Source organism: Capra hircus, chromosome 15, assembly GCF_001704415.2.
Source record: "Capra hircus breed San Clemente chromosome 15, ASM170441v1, whole genome shotgun sequence".
NCBI lineage: Eukaryota > Metazoa > Chordata > Mammalia > Artiodactyla > Bovidae > Capra > Capra hircus.
Window position 1 is genome coordinate 50421636 of NC_030822.1, and position 16556 is coordinate 50438191.

Genomic DNA, 16556 nt, shown 5'->3' on the forward strand with positions numbered 1-16556 from the left:
GTTCATGCAAAATAATTAAGCATTTGTGTAAAACTGGGGCGGAAGAGGCAGCAACACCAAAGTCAGCTGAGCTACTCTCTTGCTGCAGAAAACTGGGCGAGAGTTTAAATGAGAAGGTGTCTAACATCTGGCTTTCTTTCTTAAATCCTGGCTTTCTTTCCCTTGCTGGGAGGTTTGCACATACGCTCTGTAATCTATTTGCAATGTTATGATTAACAGCGATCATGACAACATTGTCCTTGAAATATTTAAAAAATATTTAGGTCCTAAAAAATATCTGGTCCAGTGGCACAGATTCCATTCTCCCAATGCAGGTGGCCCAGGTTCAATCCCTGGTCAGGGAACTAGAACCCACAGGCTGCAATTAAGAGTTCTTGAGCCACAACTATAGATCCCACAGGCTGCAATTAAGAGCCAGCACAGCCAAATACACAAATATTTTTAAAAATATTTAATGCATCCTTAAATGTGGCTGGATTAACTTTGAGACCTAGATTTTTTCAAAGCAGGGGAAACACTGTGATTTCTAATGGAGAAACGGGATTAGATATGTAGACATTAACATTACAGAAAAACTTCTAGTATACCTTTTGTTGTTCAGTCACCAAGTCGTGTCCGACTCTTTGTGACCCCATGAATGGCAGCGCACCAGGCTTCCTTGTCCTTCACTATCTCCCAGAGTTTGCTCAAACTCACATCCATTGAGTCAGTGGTGCTATCCAACCATCTTGTCCTCTGCCCATACTTCTTTTGCCTTCAATCTTTCCCAGCATCAGAGTCTTCTCCAATGAGTCAGGTCTCTGCATCAGGTGGTCAAAATATTAGAGTTCCAGCTTCAGCATCCGTCCTTCCCATGAACATTCAGGGTTAATATATATGAGTTTCATATAACTGAAAAAAAATCTTTTCATGTACCTGCTTCTGGGTGAGCAACAGGTGATGGGATGCAGTCTTCCTGGGGCCACGGGGATGCAGCTTCTGTCCGGGTCCTGTCATTTTGTAAATATATTTGCCTGAATATATACATAGAATTTGCTTGATGTTTTCCCTGTCTATAGCAGGACCCCGGATACTGAGAAATCTCAGTCTAAGATAAAGAAAATGTTTGGTGAGAATCCAGAGATGACATTTACTGAACCATCAGAGTGTAGAGAACCACCCTGATCTCCAGCAGCACACGTTGGGTAAATATATACATAAATAATATCTATTTATTATTGTTCACTCATATATAAACCTACACTGGTGTATTTCATTGTTGATTCTAAAATACGTGCCTAGGAACGGAACAGTGGAGCTTTAAAGGCAGTTAAAAGGAAAGTAGCAGGGAGGGTACATCGTCGCCAGCCTGGCTGAGCAGCAAGATTTTCTAAAGACACAAGAGGGAGTAGATGACCTTTCCAGAGCCCTCTCGTCCGAAGATTTTATGATTGCATGCACGTCCTCTGTCTAGACATGAAGGGTGGGTGCTCCTGCTTTTTCTATGGTAACATAGGGGAAAGTGTGATTGCTCCACCTACAGTCACATTGCAGAAACTACTCAACCTCAGCCAGAAAAATCAACAAAATCACAAACAAAACAGGGGAGAAAAAACCCACCAAGAACACAATTCCAGAATCTGTTACAAATAGTATTCTCCCCAAATTACATTTGCATTTAGTCCAGGCTTTCAGAGAGACAGTAACTTCCATATTCTGTGTTTTGCACAGTTATCAACATTCATTCATATGCTTAATGCCTAATATGTAAGACCATTTCACGAGAAAAGGAAGAGATTGAAAGTTTGGCCCTTTCTTTGACAAGTGAGGAACAAAGACCCGGACAGGTAAGTTAGGTGACCGTGGTTACTCTGTGACTAAGTGAAGACCCAGGCGTTTGACTACTGATAAGACAGTGGTGTGAAGATTGCTCTCCTTCTGAGACTGATCCAATGCTGCAGTGCTGTCATCAAACATTATACCTCAGATTCTTTCTCCTTTCACTCTTAGGCCCTGGTCCTCACTCCTCTGTATTTCAGGCCACCTGCAGGCACCTTGTCCCTCCTCTGTCCTCCTCACTTCCTTACCTCTGCCCTTATAAACTCCCATGCAATTCCATAAACTTGTCAGCTCTCACCAGGCTCAGGTCACACTAAAGACCTGCCCTGAACACTCTTCTCCGGTCACCACATGACTTTGCTATTTCTCTCTCTCTCTCCACTCAGGTCTCTTCAAACGTGTTAGGTAGTTAGAATAGGAAAAAGGAGTCCAAGACGGCAGTGGCTGAAATACAAAGAAAGAGAAAAGCCCGTGAAAATGGAACAAAAGAAAATCTGTGGACTGAAGTGAGAACTTTAGGTGAACCAAATATGCCCCCTTCTTGGCTAGCCCAATTTGCATAAGGCAGGCTCAGAAGGGAGACAAAACACCTAAAAAGAGGATTGAGGCCTTTCCTTTGGGGTCAGCCCGTCCCCATGCCTTGAGGGTGTGCTATCCTTTTTTGCCAAATAAAACTCTGAGCTGTAACCGAGCTGTAACACTGGTCCACCATTTCAAATATTTGCTGTGGCAAAACAGAACTATGGAAATTATACACTCCCCCGACAGTCACTCCTTGCCGAGATCTTCCTTAACCACACTCCCTAAAATAGTGAGTTCTTCATTCATTTTATTTTTAAACCATCAGTCAAATATACTTTGAAACTTTACTTTGAAATAAAATTCATATATTGAAACTTACAGGAACCACAAAGCACTCCTTAAACTTCTGGAACTCCAGCACATTCAATCTTCCCTCCTTGACCCTACCTGTTGGTGGCAAGACTGAACTGCTGAGAAAGGGGGCAAGGAAGAGAGAAAACCCTTCCCTTCAAAGAGAATTTCCCTTTGATTCCTCATTCTTCATCCTGACCAAGTTCTAAGGTTGGGCCCTACATCTTACATGTTTCTCCATCAAGAAGCCCCTGATTTTCTTTTCTTCCCCATTCCATTTTATTTTTTGAATTTCTATCTTTTTTATTTTTGTTGTTTTGCAGAGGCTAAGTTGTGTCTGACTCTTTGCTACCCTGCGGACTGCAGCACTCCAGGCTCCTCTGTCCTCCACTATCTCCCAGAGTTTGCTCAAATTCATATCCATTGAGTTGGTGATGCCATCCCACCATCTCATCCTCTGCCACCCTTTTTCTTTTGCCTTCAATCTTTCCCAGCATCAGGGTCTTTTCCAATGAGTCAACTCTTTGCATCAGGTATAGTTGATTCAGATTGCTTTAATTTTTTTCTGTACAGCAAAGTGATTCAGTTATATATTCGTTTTCATATTTTTTCCATTATGGTTTATCACAGGATATCGAACTGTGCTACACAGTGGGACCTTGTTATTTATCTATCCTATATATACAAGTTCGCATCTGCCGACCCCAGACCCCTACTCCATCCCTCCCTCCCCGCTGGCAACCATATATGTTCTCTATGTCTGTGAGTCTGCCTGTTTCATAGGCAAGTTCATTTGGGGCATATTTTAGATTCCACATATAAGTGATATCATATGCTATCTGTCTTTATCTGACTCACTTAGTATGATAATCTCTAGGTCCATCCATGTTGCAGCAAATGTCATTGTTTCATCCATCTTTATGGCTGAGTATATTCCACTGCATGTAGGAACCACGTCTTCTTTATCCATTCATCTGTTGATGGACATTTAGGTTGCTTCCGTGTCCTGGCTATTGTGAACAGTGCTGCTATGGACACAGGAGAAGCAGCACCTAATTTCTAATTGTGACTCAAGTGGCTGGAAACCTAGCACCCCAAAGAAGGTGGAAACTTCCCAGGCCAGCTCTTAATCAGAACTCTGATGAGCAAATGCCTTAATTTCCTATAGGATGGGGCTTCAAATGATGGAATTTTATAAGAACTATGCATAACTGCCCAATAAATACATCAAGGCATTATTTTTTCTACAACTTCAGCACCACACAAAAAAGTTTACAATTGGAGTGCTATCTCTAGCATAGTTGCTTTAGAGAGAATCTGAATATCCAACTTATGATATTTTGTCTCTCTCTTAACATTCTCACCCAAGTTATTCCAGCCCACAAACTCTCAGTTTGACATTGAATAATTTACCTTATATTTTTGTCTTTTTGATATTTTCTAGGTGTGACCTTTTAGTTTCCACTTAGGTAAGTCCCTTTAACATTTCTTGTAGAGCTGGTTGGTGGTGCTGACCTCTTAGCTTTTGCTTATCTGTAAAACCTTTGATCTCTCTTTCAATTGATTGATTGAAAGCCTTGCCAAGTAGAGTATTATTGGTTGTAGGTTTTTCCTTGTTATCACTTTAAATATAACCTGCCACTCCCTTGTGGCCTCTAGAATTCCTGCTGAAAAGTCAGCTGATAGCCCTATGGGAGTCTCCTTGTTTGTAACTTGTTTCTTTCCCCTTTGCTGTTTATACTATTTTCTCTTTAGCTTTACTTTTTGCCATTTTAATTACAGTATATCTTGATATGGTCCTCTTTGGGGTGATCCTGTGCAGGACTTTTTGTGCTACCTGGACCTGGATGTTTCCTTTCCCAGGTGAGGGAAGTCTTCAATATATGTTCCCTGGGACTTCCCTGGTGATTCAGTGGCTAAGAATCCACCTGCCAATGCCTGGGACATGGTTCAATCCCTGGTCCAGGAAGTAAGGTCCCACGGCTGTGAAGCAACTAATCCTGTGTACCACAACCACTGAGCTTGTACTCTAGAGCCCATGAGGCACAACTACTGAAGCCAGCATGCCCTTGAACCCATGCTCCACAACAAGAGAAGCCACCACAATGAGTTCAAGCACCATAACTAGAGAGAAGCCCCTGCTCACTGCACCTAGAAGAAACCCTCATCCAGCAACGAAGACCCAGCACAGCCAAAAATAAATAAAAAATTTAAAAGAATAAGTTTTCTGTACCAGTTCAGCTCAGTCTCTCAGTCATGCCCAACTCTTTGCGACCCCATGGACTACAGCATGCCAGGCTTCCCTGTCCATCACCAACTCCTGGAGCTTACTCAAACTCATGTCCATTGAGTCAGTGATGCCATCCAATCCTCTCATCCTCTGTCATCCCCTTCTCCTACCTCCAATCTTTTCCAGCATCAGGGTTTTTTCCAGTGAGTCAGTTCTTAGCATCAGGTGGCAGAAGTATTGGAGTTTCAGCATCAGTCCTTCCTATGAATATTCAGGACTGATTTTCTTTAGGATTGACTGGTTGGACCTCCTTGCAGACTAAGGGACTCTCAAGAGTCTTCTCCAACACCACAGTTCAAAAGCATCAATTCTTCGGTGCTCAGCTTTCTTGATAGTCCAACTCTCACATCCATATATGACTACTGGAAAAACCATAGCTTTGACTAGATGGACCTTTGTTGGCAAAGTAATATCTCTGCTTTTTAATATGCTACCTAGGTTGGTCATAGCTTTTCTTCCAAGGAGCAAGTGTCTTTTAATTTCATGACTGCATCACCATCCACAGTGATTTTGGAGTCCAAGAAAATAGTCTGTCACTGTTTCCATTGTTTCCCCATCTATTTGCCAGAAGTGATTGGACTGGATGTCATGATCAACATTTTTGAATGTTGAGTTTTAAGCCAGCTTTTTCACTCTCCTCTTTCACTTTCATCAAGAGGCTTAGTTCTTCTTCAGTTTCTGCCATAAGGATGATGTCATCTGCATACTGAGGTTATTGATATTTCTCCCAGTAATCTTGATTCCAGCTTGTGCTTCTTCCAGCCCAGCATTTCACATGATGTACTCTGCATATAAGTTAAATAAGCAGGGTGAAAATAGCCTTGACATACTCCTTTCCCAATTTGGAACCAGTCTGTTGTTCCATGTCCAGTTCTAACTGTTGCTTCTTGACCTGCATACAGATTTCTCAGGAGGCAGGTAAGGTGTTATATGTGTGTACACACACACACACACACACACACACACACACACATTCTCTGCCCCTTTCTTCTCCTTCTGGATCCCTATAATGTGAATGTTCATAAACTTGATGTTGTCCTTTTCTCGTATTAGATTGTCCTCAAGTTTTAAAATTCTATTTCCTTTTTTATGTTTAGCTTCAGTGATTTTCACTTGTCTGTCTTCCAGTTCACTGATTCATTCCTCTGTATCATCTAATCTAGTGTTGATTCCTTCTAGTGTATTTTTAATTTCAGTTATTGTTCAGTTCGGCAACTTCCCTGGTGGCTTAGAGGGTAAAGCATCTGCCTGCAATGTGGGAGACTCGGGTTTGATCCCTGCGTTGGGAGGATCCCCTGGAGAAGGAAATGGCAACCCACTTTGGTACTTTTGCCTGGAAAATCCCATGGACGGAGGAGCCTGGTAGGCTACCATCCATGGGGTCGCAAACAGTTGGACACAACTGAGTGACTTCACTTCACTTCATTGTTCAGTTCTGTCTGGGTCTTCTTTATATTTTCTAACTTTTTGTTAAAAACTTCTAACTTCCATCCTGCTGATACATTCATCTCCCTGCCGCCACCCCAGCTCTTTGAGCATTTTGTGATTAGTGTCTATCAGGTAGATTGCTTGCCTTTATTTCGGCGAGTCCTTTTGCGGTTTTCTTTTGTTCCTTTGTTTGCTACGTATGTATCTGTCACCACAGTTTGCCTAATTCACTGTTTTTATTTGTAGGTGAGTTGTTATTTCCCCAATCTTGGAAAAGTGACATCTGTAGGAAATGTCCTGTGGGGTCCAGCAGTGCTGTCCCCTCTGGTCACCAGAGCTATGTGCTTTACAGGTGCCTTCTATGTGTGCCAGGGTCCAGCCCCAGTGGATCCAGGGTAATTCAAAGTGGGGACGGAGTTGGTGAGGAGAGACTTATTTAACTAGAGATATAGAGATTAGGAAAGAATAGTGTAGTAGGAAAATTAGTGGAGAGAAGAGGCTGAATAACTTGGTTTACGTGGAGAACCAATAAAACTCCGAGACAAGGGGTTTGCACCGTCTCTGTAGGCCACCAGCACCCACTTGAAGAGCGGAGGGTGCCCCACCTTGGGCTCCCTCTCGCGTGGGTCTTAGAAGCCAGGGCAAATAAGTAGACATGGTGAGCCTCCATGCTCCAGATGGGAATTCCGCCAGAAAAATGAGAAAAGACAACACGGGGGAGCCAAGTGTCAGTGCCAGACCCACAACTTTATTTTCAAAAGCAGCTTATATACCCCAAGTTGTACATAAAGAAATAATGGAATATGCAGAATTATGCAGGGGCAGCAGTCCTGACCCTTATTGAGACCAGGCTTTCTTTTTGCATACCTTCCCGTATACAAAAGGTCTTAGGTGGTTTTACATCATCTTCTGGCCAGGGGGCCTGTTAACATTTTTATGGCTCTTTTCCTAGAAAAATGTCTATCAACCAGAAAACTCTTTTTCCCTTGAAGTGTTTTTTCTTTAATCTGCATCACCCTCAAAGTACTAAATAAAGTTACATTCCTGTAGCACAAAGGTGCAGTGGGTTATAACAAAGAAAGTACTTAACTCAGAGATCTAATGTTGCTAATACCAGGGCTACTACCTATTTTTTCTACATGCCAACTATATCAACAAATAAAAGATATGAAAACTTGGCAGCAAGTATTGGCTCAACAATGAAACCCTTAATCAGTCCTATTCTAATGATTTTGACTCCTTGGAAGCCCCTACATTCCTAGGATGTTTTAAGCTTCCTGTGCCTCTTGCGGTCGGGAGGCCACAAACAATTAAGAGTCCGGCAGGCAGGCTAGAAAGCCATCAGAGGGGTTTTTGGATTGAAACACTCTTATTATGCCCAGGAGACTTATTATCTAAAAGCTCTAAATTACCTTTTTCCAGAAAAAGGTGGTGGGGAGACAGCTCCCTGTTAATGTTAGAAGAGTAGGTGAAAGGCACAGTGCAGTAAGGCAGGCGGACTCCGGTTTTGGGGCAGACGCACGAGCAGATCCAGCGAGGCTCCCTTCAGGCCCGACTCGCCCTTGCCTGCCGGGCCCCTTAACCTCGTGACCTTTGCCACAGGCGGGACTCCTCGTGCTGGCTCCCGGCATATGTGGGCTGCATGGGTTCTGCCCTTGTGACTGGCTGCCTACTGTAGGCACGCTGGCAGGTGTAGCAGGTCCCTGATCTGGTTGGGCTGCTGGTCTCTGCTGGGCAGGGCCAGATCCTCGTGGCTCTGGCTGCACAGCTGAAGGAATCCCACTTTTGTTGCTGGTTTGCTGTTGGATGGGTCTAATTCTTAATTAACAAGACTGCTGCAGTGCCATGCTAGTTCTGCATCTGGTGGGTGGGGCCAGAGCCACATGGTCCTGAGGCTGGTACCCACCTACTAATTGGTGAGATCAAGGGTCCAAAACTGGGTCCTGGGGTCTTTGGCTGCTGGGTGGGGGGGGGGGGCCAAGAGCTAGTGTCCACCCATTGGGGCCCAAGAGGACACAGGGTTAGCACTGACCCCCTGGTGGGTGGAGCCAGATCCCAGTCTCTGGCAGCAGGGCCCTGGGGTTCTTGGGTTGGAACTGGCTGCAGTTGGGCAGGGCTAGGGCCCAGGAAGTCCTGGGACTGGTGCCCCACTGGTGAGTACATTGGAGCCACGATGGTCCCAGGGCTGATGTCAGCTCACTCCTTGGTTGGGGGGTGGGAGAGAGGAGGCTGTGGCCCAGGGGCTTCTGCTGATGGTGTCCACTCACTGGTGGTTGAGTTTGGGTCCCAGGGCTAGTGTTGGCTTGCTGGTGGTTGGGGCCAGGTTCTGGGCCCCATGGTGATCTGGGCTGAGTCCCAGGGCAGCTGGAGGCTCAAGGGATTCTAAGGCAGATGGGCTGCTGGGAGGTGGCATCATGTCCCCACCCAGCTAGCTGCCTGGCCGGTGGCTTCTGGGAATGGTGCCAATCGGGCAAAAATTAAACTAGATAATGCGTTTTAAGGGCTGTGTACTAGGTATTGACAAAGTTGTTACTCAATCTCCTTGAAAATAGAAAATACTTTGAACTGAGTAATAATGAAAACACAGTCTATCAAAATTTGTGTGACACAGTCATAGCAGGCCTTAGATAGAATTTTGTGGCTTTAAATGTTTATATTTGTAAGGAAGAAAAAAAAATCAATGACATGAGTTTTTACCTTAAGAAGTTAGAGGGTAAAAAAGAGATAAACCCCAAACTAACGAAAGGGAATAAAAAGAGGCAGAAATTAATGATATGGAAGACAATCCATATCATAGAGATATGATAGAGAAAAACCAACCAAGTCAGAAGTTGGTTCTTTTTCTTGAAAATAGTATATCAAAACTGACAAAGGAAGAATGAAAAACCTCTATCTATTAAGCATCTGAATTAAACTGAGAAAGACTGAAGGCGAAATATGTGAAAGGTTATCCTAGGTATAATGACAATAATCATTGAGCTTAGAAAGAGGCATTCAGTGCAATTTACATGAATAATAGGCTCTGTTAACATTTAATTGAGTGTTTCTAACTTGTTTAATTGTATTTGGTAGGCAGTACTTTCATCAACCAAGGTCATACAATCTGCAAATGGCAGACAGGACTCAAAACTATTTAACTCAGAAGCTCAGATCGTCTATTAAAATTTTCTCTGAGATGAACTACACTCTAGCTGAAGCTAATATCCTCCTAGGTTCGTCACTTCTTGGCGTGAAATGAAAGTTGCTCAGTCGTGTCCAACTCTTTGCAACCCCATGGACTATACAGTCCATGGAATTCTCCAGGCCAGAATACTGGACTGGGTGGCCTTTCCCTTTTCCAGGGGATCTTCCCAACCCAGGTATCAAACCCAGGTCTCCCTCATTGCAGGCAATTCTTTACCAGCTGAGCCATCAGAGAAGCCCAAGAATCTGGGGTGGGTAGCCTATTCCTTCTTCAGCGGATCTTCCCGACCCAGGAATCAAACCAGGGTCTCCTGCATTGCAAGTGGATTCTTTACCAACTGAGCTATCAGGGAATATAATTTTGAAGAATTTTTCTTTTACTTGTATTCAGAGCACACTGTTATTAGTAATGCCACAGAGTCATTCAACCCCCTAATTGGTATTCATATTACTAATACATGTAGAGTCAGAATCCAGGGTACTGGTGGGTTTTGCTTCCAGTGGAAGGTATGACTGAGTGAGAAAGAAAGGAGCAAGTTTATCCTCGATGTGGGGACCATTTTTGATTCCTTTCTTCTGACTTCTGACTCCTGCAAGGCACTCAGCAAATGTCAGCTAATGAATAAATGAGAAATGAGTGGCTGGCTAAAAAGTCAACATTAAAGATCCTGCAGATTAAATATTTGTACCTAATGCCGTGTTTGGCACCTAGTAGGGGTTCATTAATTATTGAAGAGGATGACATCTCCACCATTTTATTAATTCATTCAGCAAAGTATTTATCAAACCTCAGCCAGGGCTTGGGCATTCAATAAGGACATATGGTTTAATATAAGGATGATTCACACATGGTTTCTACTTTATGTAAGAATCTAGATGGAGTCTAGAATTGGATACATGTAACTATGACAGATGATAGAAACCAGTAAATGCTGATATGACTGCCACTCAAGTGTTTTGAGTTTGAAGCTAGGAAGACAAAGGAAGCTCTTTCCCTGTCAAACTGGTTTCTCCAGATTTCCTCCGTCACGTTCTACTTGGCAACCTCATAGCCTCAAACTTCTGTTCTCACTGAATTTATCCTAAATCTTTGTTCTAATTTGTCTCCCTATCTCCCATCTTCTCAGACGTTATCTCTGTTGAAATACTCTGCCTGCCCTGTAAACTCCACATGTCCAAAACAGAATTCATAATTTGCTACCAATCTATCCTGGCTTTTTCAAAGATGAGAGAGGAAAAGAAAATACACACACACACACCACAATAAAGGGCGGTGAGGAATAGGGAAATTACAGCATTCAGAGACAAGGAGATAAGAACAATGACTCAGTATGTCTTCAGGTTTTGCAATGTGCTCTATACTGTTTCCATCTATTTCCCAATTCCTACCATAAAAGGGGGAAATGTGATCCTTTTCTTTTTTTAAAAAAATATTCACTTATTCATTCATTTGGCTGCGCCTAGGCTTGCATCACTGACTTGATGGACATGAGTTTGAGGGAACTCCGGGAGTTGGTGGTAGACAGGGAAGCCTGCCGTGATGCAAATCATGCGGTCGCAGAGTCAGACACGACTGAGGGACTGAACTGAAATGAGGTTTAGTTGTCATATGCAGGATCTTTGATTGTGGCATGTAGGCTCTGGCCAGGGATTGAAATCTGTGTCCCCTACATTGGGATTGTGGAGCTTAAACCAGAGGAGCTACCCCTCGCCCAAGGTCGGGGCAGTGACTGAGAGGAGCTACCCCACGTCTGAGGTCAAGGGCGGCCACTGAGACAAGCTACCCCACATCCGAGGTCAGGGGCGGTGGCTGATAGAAGCTACCCCATGTCCAAGGTCACGGGCGGCGGCCAAGAGGAGCTACCCCATGTCTGAGGACAGGGGTGGCGGCTGAGAGGAGCTACCACATGCCCGAGGTCAGGGGCAATGGCCGGGAGGAGCTACCCCACCTCCAAGAAGTGGCACTTGCATGGGCACAGGATGGCCAAGAGGAGCTACACCACGTTCAAGATCAGGAGGGGTGGCTGTGAGGAGATAACCCTCCTCCAAGGTAAGGAGCAGCGGCTGTGCTTTGCTGGAGCAGCTGTGAAGAGATAACCCACGTCCAAGGTAAGAGAAACCCAAGTAAACGGTAGGTGTTGCGAGAGGGCATCAGATGGCACACACTCTGAAACCATAATCACAGAAAACTAGCCAATCTGATCACATGGACCACAGCCTTGTCTAACTCAATGGAACTGAGCCATGCCATGTGGGGCCACCCAAGATGGATGGGTCATGGTGGAGAGGTCTGACAGAATGTGGTCCACTGGAGAAGGGAATGGCAAATCACTTCAGTATTCTTGCCTTGAGAACCCCATGAACAGCATGAAAAGGCAAAATGATAAGATACTGAAAAAGGAACTCCCCAGGTCAGTAGGTGCCCAATATGCTACTGGACATCAGTGGAGAAATAACCCCAGAAAGAATGAAGGGATGGAGCCAAAGCAAAAACAATACCCAGTTGTGGATGTGACTGGTGATAGAAGCAAGATCCGATGCTGTAAAGAGCAATATTGCATAGGAACCTGGAATTCAGGTCCATGAATCAAGGCAAATTGGAAGTGGTCAAACAGGAGATGGCAAGAGTGAACGTCGACATTCTAGGAATCAGTGAACTAAAATGGACTGGAATGGGTGAATTTAACTCAGACGACCATTAGATCTACTACTGTGGGCAGGAATCCCTTAGAAGAAATGGAGTAGCCATCATGGTCAACAAGAGTCCGAAATGCAGTACTTGCATGCAATCTCAAAAACAATAGAATGATCTCTGTTCATTTCCAAGGCAAACCATTCAATATCACGGTAATCCAAGTCTATGCCCCAACCAGTAACGCTGAAGAAGCTGAAGTTGGATGGTTCTATGAAGACCTACAAGACCTTTTAGAACTAACACTCCAAAAAGATGTCCTTTTCATTACAGGGGACTGGAATGCAAAAGTAGGAAGTCAAGAAACACCTGGAGTAACAGGCAAATTTGGCCTTGGAGTACGGAATAAAGCAGGGAAAAGGCTAATAGACTTTTGCCAAGAGAACGCACTGGTCATAGCAAACACCCTCTCCCAACAACACAAGACTCTACACATGGACATCACCTGATGGTCAACACCGAAATCAGACTGATTATATTCTTTGCAGCCAAAAATGGAGCAGCTCTATACAGTCAGCAAAAACAAGACCGGGAGCTGACTGGCTCAGATCATGAACTCCTTATTACCAAATTCAGACTGAAATTGAAGAAAGTAGGGAAAACCACTAGACCATTCTAGTATGACCTAAATCTAATCCCTTATGATTACACAGTGGAAGTGAGAAATAGGTTTAAGGGACTAGATCTGATAGAGAGAGTACCTGATGAACTATGGAATGAGGTTCGTGACACTGTACAGGAGACAAGGATCAAGACCATCCCCATGGAAAAGAAATGCAAAAAAGCAAAATGGCTGTCTGGGGAGGCCTTATAAATAGCTGTGAAAAGAAGAGAGGTGAAAAGCAAAGGAGAAAAGGAAAGATATAAGCATCTGAATGCAGAGTTCCAAAGAATAGCAAGAAGAGATAAGAAAGCCTTCTTCAGCGATCAATGCAAAGAAATAGAGGAAAAGAACAGAATGGGAAAGACTAGAGATCTCTTCAAGAAAATCAGAGATACCAAGGGAACATTTCATGCAAAGATGGGCTCAATAAAGGACAGAAATGGTATGGACCTAACAGATGCAGACGATATTAAGAAGAGGTGGCAAGAATACACAGAAGACCTGTACAAAAAAGAGCTTCATGACCCAGATAATCATGATGGCGTGATCACTCACCTGGAGACAGACATCCTGGAATGTGAAGTCAAGTGGGCCTTAGAAAGCATCACTACAAACAAAGCTAGTGGAGGTGATGGAATTCCAGTTGAGCTGTTTCAAATCCTGAAAGATGATGCTGTGAAAGTGCTGCACTCAATATGCCAGCAAATTTGGAAAACTCAGCAGTGGTCCCAGGACTGGAAAAGGTCAGTTTTCATTCCAATCCCAAAGAAAGGCAATGCCAAAGAATGCTCAAATTACCACACAATTGCACTCATCTCACACGCTAGTAAAGTAATGCTCAAAATTCTCCAAGCCAGGCTTCAGCATACATTAACTGTGAACTTCCAGATGTTCAAGTCGGTTTTAGAAAAGACAGAGGAACCAGAGATCAAATTGCCAACATCTGCTAGATCATCGAAAAAGCAAGAGTTCCAGAAAAACATCTATTTCTGCTTCACTGACTATGACAAAGCCTTTGACTATGTGGACCACAATAAACTGTGGCAAATTCTGAAAGAGATGGGAATCCCAGACCACCTGACCTGCCTCTTGAGAAACCTATATGCAGGTCAGGAAGCAACAGTTAGAACTGGACATGGAACAACAGAGTAGTTCCAAATAGGAAAAGGCTGTATATTGTCACCCTGCTTATTTAACTTGTATGCAGAGTACATCATGAGAAACACCGGGCTGGAAGCAGCACAAGCTGGAATCAAGTTTGCTGGGAGAAATATCAATAACCTCAGATATGCAGATGACACCACCCTTATGGCAGAAAGTGAAGAAGAACTAAAGAGCCTCTTGAAGAAAGTGAAAGAGAAGAGTGAAAAAGTTGGCTTAAAGCTCAACATTCAGAAAACGAAGATCATGGCATCTAGTCCCATCACTTCATGGCAAATAGATGGGGAAACAGTGGAAACAGTGTCAGACTTTATCTTCTCGTGCTCCAAAATCACTGCAGATGGTGATTGCAGCCATGAAATTAAAAGACACTTACTCCTTGGAAGGAAAGTTATGACCAACCTAGATAGCATATTCAAAAGCAGTGACATTACTTTGCCGACTAAGGTCCGTCTAGTCAAGGCTATGGTTTTTCCAGTGGTCATGTATGGATGTGAGAGTTGGACTGTGAAGAAGGCTGAGCGCCAAAGAATTGATGCTTCTGAACTGTGGTGTTGGAGAAAACTCTTGAGAGTCCCTTGGACTGCAAGCAGATCCAACCAGTCCATTCTAAAGATCAGTCCTGAGTGTTCATTGGAAGGACTGATGCTGAAGCTGAAACTCCAATACTTTTGCCACCTCATGCAAAGAGTTGACTCATTGGAAAAGACCCTGATGCTGGGAGGGATTGGGGGCAGGAGGAGAAGGGGACAACAGAGGATGAGACGGCTGGATGGCATCACCAACTTGATGGATATGAGTTTGAGTGAACTTGGGGAGCTGGTGATGGACAGGGAGGCCTGGCGTGCTGTGATTCATGGGGTGGCAAAGAGTCAGACACAACTGAGCAACTGAACTGAACTGAAGCCACTGGCCCACCAAGGAAGTCCATTGATTTTCTATCTTATAACCACAAAAAGTTTCAAAGGCAAGTCTTTCACTTAATATTCGTGTGGGAGGGAATTTAGATCAGTACGTCCATGAGCAATATCTCAACTCCTTTCAAGTCTTTCACTTGATATTCCCGTGGGAAGGAATTTAGATCCTCACTTCCATGAGCAATTTTGGAACGCCTCTAAAAGAAAACAGCATGATGTGGTGACTATGCACAAAAACCACTGTTTGTTCTACTTAACATAATGCTGCTTCATAAGGTCAGAACTTGAGAGAGCAGGCAGGGCAGAGACTAGTTTACTACTAAGATCTCTGAGGAAACTTCCCTCATAAATTATATTCTTTCTTTTCTATTAGCTACACAGTATTAAGAATCTAGAGGAAAGTTTAACACTCATAACTGAAGTTATGGAATTAAGAGCACTAAGACATCCAGTGAATGGTTAACCTGAAATAATTTTGAGTTCATTCATTCCCTCAATACCTTTATTGGGACCCACAAAAAGAGGAAAATAAATTATACGGACATGGCAGAATGGCTAGCTGGTCAACAACTGGTGACCCTGTCCTCCCAGGAACACAGCTGGACACATTCCCCAGAATCCTTTCCAGTAAGATGGGCCACATGATTAAGTTTCATCCAAAGCAACATGGGCAGTCTACCCTCTTCCCCTGCTGGCTCCTTCAACAGAGAAAACTTTGTAAACTGGGAGAATAGCAGAGCCCAGAGATGGAAGGAGCCTGGGTCTCAGGTAACTTGGAAATCTGTTCACCAACTAGAAACACCCATGCTGGACTTTACATGAGAAGAGAAATAATCTCAGGAAAGTTACCAGCTGGGTTCCAGTGTCCTTACATCAAGGACTTTTACCTGATCAAGAATAAAAGCTCAATAAATATTAGCTTTCATCATTTCAGGAAACAAGGTTTACTTCTTAATTCCTTTTTTTTCCTCAGGCAGAGAGGAAAAGAGGGACCATGGGGATTAGTGAAAAGCATTTAGATGCACTGACCAGTTACAAAATACTAAATGGTATACTGGTATGCTTAAGCAACACTGTAACAATAACTTAAACAGAAAGGAAAAAACCAAACATTTTCTTCTGGATCCAAAGCATTAAATTTTTTGACTGGTGTCTTGTTGCTGCTGCTGCTGCTGCTAACTCACTTCAGTCGTGTCCGACTCTGTGCGACCCTATAGACAGCAGCCCATCAGGCTCCGCTGTCCCTGGGATTCTCCACGCAAGAACACTGGAGTGGGTTGCCATTTCCTTCTCCAATTCGGGAAAGTGAAAAGTGAAAGTGAAGTCACTCAGTCATGTCCAACTCTTCGCGACCCCATGGACTGAAGCCCACCAGGCTCCCCCGTCCATGGAGTTTTCCAGGCAAGAGTACTGGAGTGGGGTGCCATTGCCTTCTCCCTAAAAGATCTAATAAAAGATATGAAATATAAAAAGAAAGTGGCACTCCCTTCTCTCTCCCCTTGATAGCAAGCATTTGGAGATATTCTAAAGTTTTGACAATTAACATCACTTTGAGGTTTCACATTGATATAAATTTATACAAAGAATATT